The 12,849-nt window shown below is 38.6% G+C and overlaps 1 protein-coding gene across 8 annotated transcripts in view; it reads right to left on the reverse strand.

Moving 5' to 3' along the window:
• The window catches only part of PKHD1 (PKHD1 ciliary IPT domain containing fibrocystin/polyductin), a 603,444-nt gene that overhangs the window by 307,599 nt on the left and 282,996 nt on the right, over positions 1-12,849 (reverse strand). The window lies entirely within an intron of this gene.

Here is a 12,849-nt window from a genome sequence, read left to right on the forward strand (position 1 = left end):
AAGATAGAAGGATTATTTCTTGTATCCGTGTTTTGCTTAAAAATACATATACATTTAAGAATAATGTGATACATGGGCCAGCTTCCAATCTTTCTTAACCAAACTTTTACAACATTTACTTGACTTGCCTTCCCTCTGGTTTCCCCCAAACCATCCACCCTTTCTTTACTTAGGGTAAAGGTCAAGCTCCTTAATGTGACCCACGATGCTCTGCTTTCTCTGATTTGCAGCTCTATCTCACAAACCATTCTCTCTCTTGCTAACAAAGCTTCAGTTACACTGGCCTTATTTTAGTTCCACAAATGTTCCAGCTTCCCAGTTTTGGGGACTTCAACATGCTATTTCCATTGCCTGAAATGCTCTCTGGACATGACTTGCATCTCCATCTACCACTCCATTCTTTCTTCATCTTCCCTCCCCTATCCCCCAAATCTTTCGCTTTCTCACACAGGGTGAGCAGAAGGTCTTTAGTAAAATAATATACCCATGTTGTACTATAAGAGGAGAGCAATATTTGCAGGAAAAAACTCTTGTTTTCAAAATGTGTCTGTGTGTTTATTTTGTAGATGCTACACTCTAAAGATCCTAAAAGGCCTTAGTCAATTAACATGAAGGTTTGAGAGGTCTCACAATTGCCCTCCTAGAACTGTACTAGAGCCAGGAATTTCCATGGACTTGACCACAGAGAGCACTGACTGGATGGAGAGGATCCTGGGGATAGGGCAGAGGGAAAAAAAGGGAAGACGAGATGAGATGAGAGCAAAAAGGGACCCTGGCACCCATCTGATGCTGTCTCTGTACGGAGTTAATTTAATGGAAAAAATTTAAAAATGTTTCACACCAAAAAAAAAAAAAATAAGAAGAAGAATGTGATATTTGTCAAAGAACTAATATCCATCTGAAAACAAACAGATATTTCTATGCCTGATCTAACTTTGAAATATGTATTATTTAACTGTTGGCTACCAATCTTCTGAGGAACTCACAGAAGTGGAGTTTAGTGCTTCCTGAACCTGTAAAGAACAAAGGTTTTATGCTTTTGCCCTTACAGTTAAGTAAGTATGATATTTAAAAATCACATCTCTTTGATTTCACCTTTTTATTAACTAGTAGTTTGATTAGAGAACGGTCAGTATAAACAGAAACTGATTTGTTGACTGATGATCTATATTAGCTAACTTATAAACCATTTACTTTACAGATATCTATGTACACTTATATTTACACATTAAATTTGTGGTTAATTTGTATTATTTTTTAATCATAAACTTGAAAGAATATATTTTTGTTTGGTTTTTTTCCCTTAATATATTATTTTTAAACATCACCACAAGATTCTCGCTGGCTACTCAATGAGTCTGACTACTGGGTATTGTGTCTTTAAGCTGGAGGATATGTTTTAATCTACACTTTTCTCTGGTTTGTCTCCTTCTTACTACTTAATCATCCAATGAGCCTTACAGAACTGTCAGTTTGGAAGGCAATAAACTGTGTATGGATTTTTCTTCTTCTTTAGGATTGAGAAAGTCCCAATCATGCAAGCAATGAAAGAAACTTCCATACACCTAGTACTTCATTTCCTGACAATCAAAGTCATGGGCTAATGATGACCTTAGGCTCCTGGCTACAAATGTGAGACAGGGCTGACAAATACACATCACTGGCTCTGCAAAACAATATGTGACAAGTTTTAGGATAAAAACCCAGTTCCTAGCATAATTACTGAGTGACTAGGCAGTGCATCACGTGACTTGGCTCTGACAGGCTGAAGGAAAAATGCACTGCTGAGTCCGAAGGGACTCTGAAATGTGGGGTATGTGTTGTTTACTTAGGGATCAAGGAGACTTCTGTTAAGTTTTAAAGACACACATATATTACTACTGATTATCCCTCTCTGAAATCCTCCTACAAACTATCACAAGAGAATTTTCCATTTGCAATTTTAAAAGTATGCATAATATTAAAACACTTTCAGTGAGTTGCACATTTGAATCAATAACATGTTAATATCACTGATATCTAACATAACAAAGGATGCATATTAAAGCATGGAAATGTCTCAACTAAAAAAGGACACTGGTGAAAAGGATGAGTTCAGACAGCTATTCCTGTACAAAGAAATACGAACATTTAAAACACTCAACAAACCAATGCTTATTGAACAGGCTTTGAGTCAGGCATTTTTACTAGCTTTCCTCTCCTAGACAGAATAAAATTTAGATTTGTACAAGATGATCAATTTTTTCAATGTGTTTTTAGCCCCTTTTATTCCTTTCATATAGGGAGAGGGGGGAAACATTGTGGTCATTTATACATTAACACTGTAAGCCCTTCTTCACAGATGTTGACATTTAGGTGTCAGTAGACTGGATGTATTACAAGAAAAAGGCATTGAGCTGAAAGACAGACTTAGATGTGTCCATTCATTTATCAATAAACTAATCAGTCACACAGCACATTATCAGAAGCCTACTATGCACAAGGTACTAGGGTCACAAAATTCTGTAAAGAAGCCTATCATCTAATACAGAGAAGACATTCATGAAAACATACCATTTCATAATAGTAAAATGAATGCAGTAATGACAATACGAATGAAAGAATGGACCAGGAGAAAAGGTACACTGAAACCTATTGAATGGAAAATGCCCATAGTAAAGGTAGTCCTTGGGCAAAGGCTTAAAGAACAAATATTTGAAGTGACTAAAATAACCTCTAATCCTGGTCCTGCTCTTTATGAGCTATGAGACCTTGGAACCAATCAATAATCTCTTTGGATCTCAGTTCCATTATCCATACAACGATACAGATGATTCACATAATCTCTGAGGTCTGAGATATCACAGTTATAAATCCACTACTGAGGAATTTTCCAGAAGTTGTAATAATGACTTGCTAAACTAGATTTATAATCCAGATTTCTAGAGTTCCCATATTCATGAAGGTCCTAAACTAATTTCTGTCTTCTTAAAGTCATATGCATGAGATTATCAAAAAGTAGCAATTTTCAGCACAATTTGGACTCACTCGCGTTCTTCATCACTTTAGAAAACAACCCTGCGTAGCTTAAAATCCATCCTACACTGTGAAACTCATGCCTACTTGTCACTAGTCTCCAGCTACCAAGGCAGCCTTTCTGCCTCACAATTATGTAAAGCACATGCCTGGCTCTGCCTCAGGACTTCTGCACCAGCTCTTCCTTCTGTCTGAAACCCTCTTGTTCAAATCTTTGTGAGTCTAGCTCTTTCTTGGCTCTATGGTCTGTAGTCACACTGATTCTTCAGAAAAGTGTTTACTGACTACCTAATCTATGGTGCCAACACCTCTCTTCAGCTCACTCCTCCATTTAGTTTTCTTCCGAGCATGTACTGCCATCTAAAATTATCTTCCCCATTTACTTTACTATTTCATTGTCTATTTCCCCAACAAAAGAGTGCATGCAGGAATCTTACCTGTCTTGCTCACTGCTGAATACTCAAGTCCCAGGAAGAATGCTTGGCACTGAGTTGGCATTCAATGAAAGAGAAAGTGAGAGAAGTGGGGAGGAAGGGGATGGAGACAGGGGCAAATCTATTTTCTCCTTAATATCTACTGTTTTGCACCATTTTATCATCGAAAAGAAAGTTTGTTACTCATGAAAGCATAGAAAGGTTTGATGACATCACTCTTAATATAGACAACGGTTTATTTTCAAACATGAGATTGAATCTGTTCAATTGTACTTAAGGCTATATTTTAAGGCCAAAAATGAAGTTGTTAAAGTATAGGTAAATGGCATTAAGCTTATTAGAAGTTACTGTCTTTCATGTATTGTGTCGAATTTTTTTCTTTGTTCAAGAACCTACTGTGGGGGCTCCCCTGGTGGCGCAGTGGTTGAGAGTCCGCCTGCCGATGCAGGGGACACGGGTTCGTGCCCCGGTCCAGGAAGATCCCACATGCCGCGGAGCAGCTGGGCCTGTGAGCCATGGCTGCTGAGCCTGCGCGTCTGGAGCCTGTGCTCCGCAACGGGAGAGGCCACAACAGTGAGAGGCCCGCGTACAGAAAAAAAAAAAAAAAAGAACCTACTGTGTAGCACAGGGAACTCTACTCTACTTGATGATCTGTGGTGACCTAAATGGGAAGGAAATCTAAAAAAGAGTGGATATATTTATACGTATGACTGATTCACTTTGCTGTGCAGCAGAAACTAACACAACATTGTAAAGCAACTATACTCCGATAAGAATTAATTTTATGTAAAATAGATAGCTATTGGGAAGCAGCCACATAGCACAGGGAGATCAGCTCATGCTTTGTGACCACCTAGAGGGATGGGACAGGGAGGGTGGGAGGGAGATGCAAGAGGGTGGGGATATGGGGATATATGTATATGTATAGCTGATTCACTTTGTTATACAGCAGCAACTAACACAACAATGTAAAGCAATTATACTCCAATAAAGATGTTTAAAAAAAAAAGCCTAAACAAAAAAAAAGAATTAATTTTAAAAAAACATGCAAAGTAACATTTTCTATCACAACTATATTTGACAGCCATTGTATTAAAAAAAAAAAAGAATAAGATGGATAATTTCCTTTCCTGCTTTCTTTATTCTCTCCGCTGTATCTCATACTACTAACCACTTCCTCTTTCTTGCAAATTTCTTCCTTTGTTTCAAGACATCTTCCTTTTCTTTTCTTTTTTTTTTTTTTTTTTTTTTTGGCGGTACGCGGGCCTCTCACTGTTGTGGCCTCTCCCGTTGCAGAGTACAGGCTCCGGATGTGCAGGCTCAGCGGCCATGGCTCACGGGCCTAACCGCTCCGCAGCATGTGGGATCTTCCCGGACCGGGGCACGAACCCGTGTCCCCTGCATCGGCAGGTGGACTCTCAACCACTGTGCCACCAGGGAAGCCCGACCTCTTGGTTTTTTAAAAAAAAAGTTAAATTTAAGGTCACACCTCTAAGTTCAATGCACTATATACAGATCATGCAGAGTATGACTATGAAGAGATACAAATTATTCCATGCCGAAAAAGATTTACTAGGGTACAGAATCACTTTCATAAATACATATAAAAAGTCTTGTGAAGATAGAAGAGGACTGACTCTTCACGTTTTCTGAGACACTTTTCAAAGTGATTCAAGGCACAAAATGTGCACTACTGTGAATACATACATGTGCCTCTAATACAGCCCATCAAATATTTGGCTTCATGACTTAAAAAACTAAATGTACTGAAATGAGATTCTGCTTCTTAGCTGAAAAACCACAGAAGCTATAAACATCATGTAGATAATTACTCCAAAATATGGAGATACAAATACAAGCACTTTATTTGAAAAAGCAAACACAAAAGATAGGTGTAAATTCAAAGTATTTAAATGCTTCCATTTTGAATAATTCAGTTAAGAACCTATACAAGTTTGCTCCCAGAAGCTAATGCATCAATCACTAGTCTCCACTAAGGAAAATGAATTCTAAAAATTAACATGGTTTTCAATAATTCAAATTTCACTATTTATATAAAAACCCAGAGAGACCAATAATACCCAATAGCTTCAAAAGATAAGCTAAAGACTTTTTTGATGTAATCAATTTACCGATGTTTGTCCAGGTCTGTTTAATATATACGCAAGGAAAATACACTCACTCTATAATTTCTTATAAAATAGCAAGTAAGGAGTAGATGTAGGAGATGTAGAAGGGGAAAGGGAATTCAAAAAGTCCTTCTCCTCAGTAACTTCCACTTCAGAATCATCAAAAAGCAACCACTTCCCCTCATACTCCTTTAAGCTTTGCACTACATATGAAATTTTGTTTTCAAAACCACTCATGTTAATGCCTGTTTGGTCACTGGATTCCTTGTTTCTATCAGATTCATGGGTCTCATTAGTACTATTAGTCTCAGAATTTCTATTTTCAGCAAATGCTGTACTGGCAACTTTATCAGGATTAGATGCTTTGTTGTATAACTCATAATCTGCTTTACTCTTTTGTCCTCCAAGAACTCCGATAGCGTCTACATATTTTTTGTTCAAAACTTTGCTTGGCTGGGTATTTCCACTGACTCTAATCGACACTTCTTCATTGTCATAATTTTCAACCACACCCCTGGCTTCCTCCTCATTCAATGGTTCTGGCTTACCTATTTCACACATTGGTCGTTCACAAAATTTTCCTTATCTAGTTCCAAACTGTTAAGGTCAGTGACTTTAACAGAAGCAGTATAATGCCCACTAGTAATTGTAATGCCACTATGCATCACAACTGCAAATAATCCATAGCTGTCATTGGTTGGTTTTGTGCTCCATTCTTCTAGTGACAGTTTAAGAGGTGTCAGTAAAGGAGTGTTGATTTTGGAAAGTCCACCACCATAACAATCAAATACAAAGGATACTGAAATAAGTACTAATATTCAGGTGCTTCTGTGAAGGATATATGGCACTTCCCCCCTTAATTTTCTTTATTTTCTCCAAGCCACTAGCAGCAAAGCACTTCAAATGAATAGCTATAACTTCAGGCATTTTGTCAAACAAAAGACTTCGTTCAGCTTCAGTATAATGATGGCAATTTTCACAGAAATATTTATCTTCCCCTACAATCCTCTCCACTGAAGCAAACTCTGAAATTGCCCATCTCAGGGTCTTCATTTCTGTTTTCGGCTCTGGAGAAATTTCAGAACTCTCCTCTACTTTGGAAAGCTCATCTTCTTGCACTGGTACACTGATGTCTTGAAAATCTTCTCTTCTTTCTGTTAAACTTTCACATTCTAAGCAATGAGTCCTTAATACCAGCTGACCTTGAAATAATTTCTCCACTAGCTCAAGACAAATTTGCTCTGCACCTTTGTTTATGGGCTTAACTCCATTAACAGGCATAACATTATTCCCTGGAGATTCAAGTCCACAACCATTAGCTGTATTATCATTCTCATACTTCCCCAAGTCCTCTTCAAGATCATATTCATTTTCTTTAGATTGTCCTTTGGATTCTTGGTTTGTTGTTATTTTACCCAGACTACAGAATTTAGAAATAATGCTGGGTTGCTTAGCTGCAGACTTTAACCGGTTTATTTTAACTCTTGATTACTTTTGTGAGGGTCTTGCACTCTCATTTTCAGAAATGTACTTGGGGGTTATTTTAGCAGGAATATCTAATGAATCAACTGTAGCTTTTCTTTTTGATCTGGTTTGTCTCTGGTTTTCTTCCAAAGACTGGTGTTCCTTGGAGACTTTAACTTTTTCCTTCATGTTACTAAATTCAGTGTCACTTTTTTCTTTTCCCATTTACTTTTGGCAATTTTTCTTTATAGTGTTCCGAATGCCTCATACTGTCCATCTCCATGCTGTTATTACCACTCATTTCCTCTTTCTGATGTTTTTCTTCCACCTTAGTAGATAACTCTGCCACAGTTTTTACTTCTTTCTTTAGGAGTTGGCATGTTTCTTGAATGTTTCCCAAAATACACTGTAATACTTCCTGTGCATCATGCTGTAGATATCCTTCATACATAGGGTTGAGTTCCCTGAGTGTGTTAAGTAGTCGCCTTGGCTGAGTAGCAAGTTCACCAGTATATTTCTCTGGATTTAAGAGAAAACTAGCCTGAAGCTGTTCGACTGAAATGATCAAGGACTGTAAGCTGCATATTAGTTCATAACTTGCTGAAGAATCATCTTTGCAACTTCCCTTATCTTTTTGACTGGCTTCATCTTTGAGGGCTTCTTTCTTCCTTGAAATAATATTAAATAAGTGCTTCACTCCAGATCTAAAACCAGGACAAAAATATAATACCTGAAGTACACTGTTAAGATAACAAGTATTGCCGAGATTATTCAGTCCCACAAACGGTAACAAGTTTTCTCTCTTCTCACAGTTGATAGGTGAGGACTGTGCTGCAGGAACAACGGGATCAGTTTCAGACCCTCTATATTCAGAAGTTTTTTCTTCATTTTCTTGAGAATCTGTGAAATCCAAGGCTCTCTTGGTTTTCTTTTTCTGAAAAAACTTCAAGGAAAGTCTGGTTTTTTTTTTGATGGACTACCTCTTGAAGGCCATTACGTTCACTAGGTACGACACCGGGCGTTTTCTCTTCAAATCCCAAGGAGTTGAGAAGAATTAATTTATACAGGGACCTTGTAGTCACCAATCATATCTAGAATATAACATTTTACCAGGTGCCGTATCTTCTGCTATACCATTTCTTGCTGCTGGCTGTCCTTATCACTGGGGGTTGTTACATCAAAAATGTTTCTCCCATAACTCTGGTCATGGCCCAGAGCCGAGGTCCGCGTTGGTGACGCCGAGGAGTCTAAGCGGGCTGAGGGCGGGTGCGACAGGCAAGCCCCTGCCCCGAGTCCGCAGGGGCCCGCGACCCACAGAAAAGCTGGCCGGATTGCCCTCCCCACAGGGGAGTGACCATTCGCTCTCAAGAGCGGGAACCCGGGCTGCCGCTCGGTCCTGCCAGGCGGAGGCACCGACTACATCCCCGAAGCAGCGACCGACCGCGTCTGCCCCGGTCCCTGCCCCGGGATGGCAAGGAGTGCCAGAAACGGCTCCACTCGCCCGGCGCTGGAACCGCTGGGGTCTCAAGACATTATTTTCTTCTCATTTTCCATCTACCTTCATAGCTGTTTCTTTTCCGTTCTCCTTCCTGAACTCAGCTTCCTTCATTACCTTAAAAGGTTGGTTTTTGCCAAAATTTCAGCACTGGTCATTTTTTCTTCTCTATCTCACAGCTTTGATTGCACATTTTGGCTGATGACCCATGTATAGTTAGCACAATCCTCTCTCCTGTGCTTTCTCATAAATCTATTTGCCCTCTACATGTTACCGCTTACACAGCCCACTGAAACCTCAACTTGACAAATGTGGACCTATGTAATCAACAAACCACTGTACAGGCTTACTAAGTGGCTGATACTATTCAAGCACTTTAATAAATATTAATTCACTTAATTTTTATAAAACTCTATAAAATAAGCATGATTATTATTGCTCCCATTTTAGAAATAGAAAGCTCATTCATTTACCAGAGTCACTCAACTAAAAAGTGGTGGGAAGGAGGCTCTGTCCTGGCACCGCCGTGGACCCAGATCTCCCAACCTGAACCCTAAGATGTATCCTAACCAACTCCCCTCCTCACATCAAAATTGCCACGCAGTTCTAGTGATTTTTTACCTCCTCAGTACTTCGCTAATTCATTCTTCCTCTTTAACTCCAGTGCCTTAGTTCAATCTTTTACAATTTCTTTTCTGAAACACCTCGCAGCCTTCTCACTTTTCACTGTGCCCCTTCCAACACATGCCCCACACTGCCAAGAGTGATCACTCTAAGACCAGATCTAATCATGTCACGTCCCTGGTTAAAACCACCCAGTGACTGTGCACTGCCTTCGTGATAAAACCCGAACTCCGTAACATAATGCATAAGGCCAAGAAGCTTCATCATCTACCACCATTCTATAAATCCTACAGTCCAGGCCTACCCGTTCCCTACAATTTCCTGAAGGTATAAAGCGCATCCACAAATATGTGCCTTTTCCGATCTCTTCTTTTATCTTTAATCCCCCTCCGCGTTGGAGGAGGTGACACTTCCAATTATGTTTTCATTTGTTTGTCTCCACGGCTTTATTGAGACATCTCTTGAAAGCTAGGTTCACGACTTCTATTTCTGGACATCAACCTCTCCTGTGGTACTTGACACGTGGTAGGCAATGAGCAAAAAAACATGATGAATGAAAGTATGGACAAACAAGTGAAATACCTTAAGCTTATCTTAAGTGTTTTATCAGACTAATGAAACAACCACTGAACAAAGAATGAAACTGAATTTGGCATTTGTGATGCAGCTGCAGCCCTCTAAGCAAAGCTTTGATCTTAAACTTCCTGTCTAATGCTAGCATTATGATTCCACTCTACTAAAAGTCAGTTGATACCTTTTGCCAGCACCAGTTGCCTTAAAAGCAGGACCACCAAGAAATATAATTCCACAATGTTGGGACTTGGATCAAATGGCATCAGATAGCAGACTCTGGCAGTGCTCTGTGCCAATGTCCACATCTATTAGATGTATTTGCTAACTAGTCTTATCATCTATTTCATGTTGGGATTTCTTTAGGGTGTGGTAGAATGGGACAGATGGGTTGAAAGTCTTCCTTCAGGCATCATACAGATAGGATTGGGCAGATGGGTTCCTTTCAGATAATCAACCTTTAAGCCTGGAACACATGGACAAGCAGAGAGAAAAAGAACATACCATGTCTAGTAATAGATAAAAATATAGTTGGTAATGGACACAATTAAAAATAAGGTTTGAAATGTATAAATCAAAACTGGAAAGTGGCACTGTGTCACTTCCCTTCAAAAGTACAGATTTTCACAAGTAACAAGTTTGAATTATAGTAATAAGTGACCTCAGAAACCTAAAAAACTTACAGAAAAAGACCACTCTTAGCAATAGAAGATGCCAACCTGAAATAAGTTTTGTAGTAACAAGAACAAGGCTCAATTTTATTGAATATTTCTATCAGTTAACTGGATGAGAATTTTATAGAATATTAAACAAATGAGCAAGTGATATTAATCTGGGAGGAAAAAATCAGAAGCCAAAAGGATTTCCTCACTGTGGAAAGATGGATTGAAATAATTTAAAAAAGACATAAGTAAAGAATATTGCACTTGGGTCTCCCTAAAACCCAAGCGAAAACAAAATAATTCTTATACAAGTGTACAATGTAGAGATATGTATTTGAGGCAACATATGCAAAAAGAGAAGGAATTAGAGTTGATGAAGTAGTTGGCATAATCAGCTGGATGAAGTTGAATCTTTGGCTGTTTTAAAAGAAAAACTGTATCTGTGGTGGAGAGCGCCCACTGATACCTCATTTCCAAACTCTGCCCTCCTTTGCTCACTGCCCCAGCTGTCCTGGACACAGGACATCAGTGAATCTTCCTTTACTCGGAGTTCTGGTTGGGTTTGGCTAAATGGTAGCATGAGCAGGAGATGAGGGAGGACAGAGAGTAAGATGTGGGTATTTACTCCCAGAGGTCCTTCTGGGTACTGAGTGTGTCCCAGTCACACAAAAGTTCATGGTGCTGTCTGACAACCATCTTCAGGCATTCACCTCCATCTCTGATTCCAGTTAACAATCTCCTTCTCTTACTCCTTTAGGGGAAGGGATGATAAGGATACTGTCCTGTTTCTAGCCCTGGGGTTTGCCCCAGGCCTTTTGGATTTTTGTAAATGGTTCCTTCATTAAAATCTCCTCCAATTGCCCAAGTTAGTATGACATGTACTTCCCGCAGGCACCCTTACAGATAAACTAGCACTTATTAAACACCTATTATATGCCAAGCACTTAGTAGGAGCTGTTATACTTATGGTTTCAGCATCCCTCTGAGGTAGGTTCTATCACATATTACAGATGAAGTGATGGAGGCATCCAGAGGCTGATTTATTTAAGGCCAAACATCAAGTAGGTAACCAGGTCAGATGTGACCCCAGGCTGTCTGACTTAGAGCCCATGAATATAGCCCAATTCTGCTATATTTATTTCACTCTGTTTAGAATAAGTCATGCCTTATGCTTATACTCTTAATCTGGAGAATAGTTCTTTCCCCCTGGCTTCATACTTTCAGAGGAATTAAACAAAACAAGTGTGTTTAGTGACAATTTCAGGAAGCATGAGGGGATCTCATAACTCAGAAACGTGGAGGCAGTGCAAATTTGTAAAATCTTTCCGAAAAGCAATTTGACAATATGCATCCAGGACCTTAAAGCATGCACTTACCCTTGGGCCCATTAATTCCACTTATAAAAGTCTATCCTGAGAAAATAATCAGAGATGTAAATAACGACTTAATTACTAAGATGTTCATTGCAGAGTAAGTTACAAGGACAAAAAAAAACAAAAAAATCAAAACCTGAAATAACCATGAAGTTCAACAATAGAAAAGTAGTTAACTAAATTGTTATACAGGTATGTATATGTATAGACTCACATGGATGTGGAATATTAAAGCTATCAAAATTGTGTCTTGGAAATAGAATGAATTGAGGAAATTCTCATATTGTTAGTATAGGATTCAGAAGATTATCAGACTGTATACTCTATGTTTTAGAGCACGTGTGTGCATGTACACATGCACGTGTAAGGAAAAAAATGATTTTAGGGCTACAAAACATTAACTGAATCTATCTTTATATTTGGGAGTATAAGTGATTATTTCTTTGGTATAACTCTCTACTTGCTTTTCTGTATTTTCCAGGTGGCACAATAGAAGCAAAAATAAAAGCTATTTTAAAACATCAATAACTGTGATTAAAATGATATAACTATAATAATATAATCATAATAATAACTGTGATTAAAATAACTGCGATTTATATACGGCTAAAATAATAGGAACTGCATAACCTGAAAAAGAGAAGATTCAATAAAATGTAGATGAAGGGCTGTCAAAAGAAGAGTTTGACACTCGTCCTAAATAGATCAAACAGAAGAACCTGAACCAACAGAAATTAGAGGAAGATAGATAGACTTTGTCTATAAGAAGGGAAAGAATTCTAACAGACTTTTTAAAAGTGGGAACACGTTGTCTCAAAATGTTTTGATTTTTCTGTCACTGGAAGCATTCAAGAAGAGGTTTGACCAAAATTTTTCAGGAAGCTTCTTGCAGTGATTTAAACTTTGGACAGGTAGTTAGGCCTAGAAGTCTCTCCTTCCAGAGAGTCTAAAATTTGCATGCTACTGAACAACAATATCTAAACATTTCCTCACCATCAGAGATTGTTTCTTTGGGATAAGGTACCTTTGTTTCTGAAAATTCTCTTTTAATCTCCTCTGTGGGGTCAAAGTAGAACACCTTTC

This window comes from Phocoena sinus, chromosome 11, assembly GCF_008692025.1.
Source record: "Phocoena sinus isolate mPhoSin1 chromosome 11, mPhoSin1.pri, whole genome shotgun sequence".
Classification (NCBI taxonomy): domain Eukaryota; kingdom Metazoa; phylum Chordata; class Mammalia; order Artiodactyla; family Phocoenidae; genus Phocoena; species Phocoena sinus.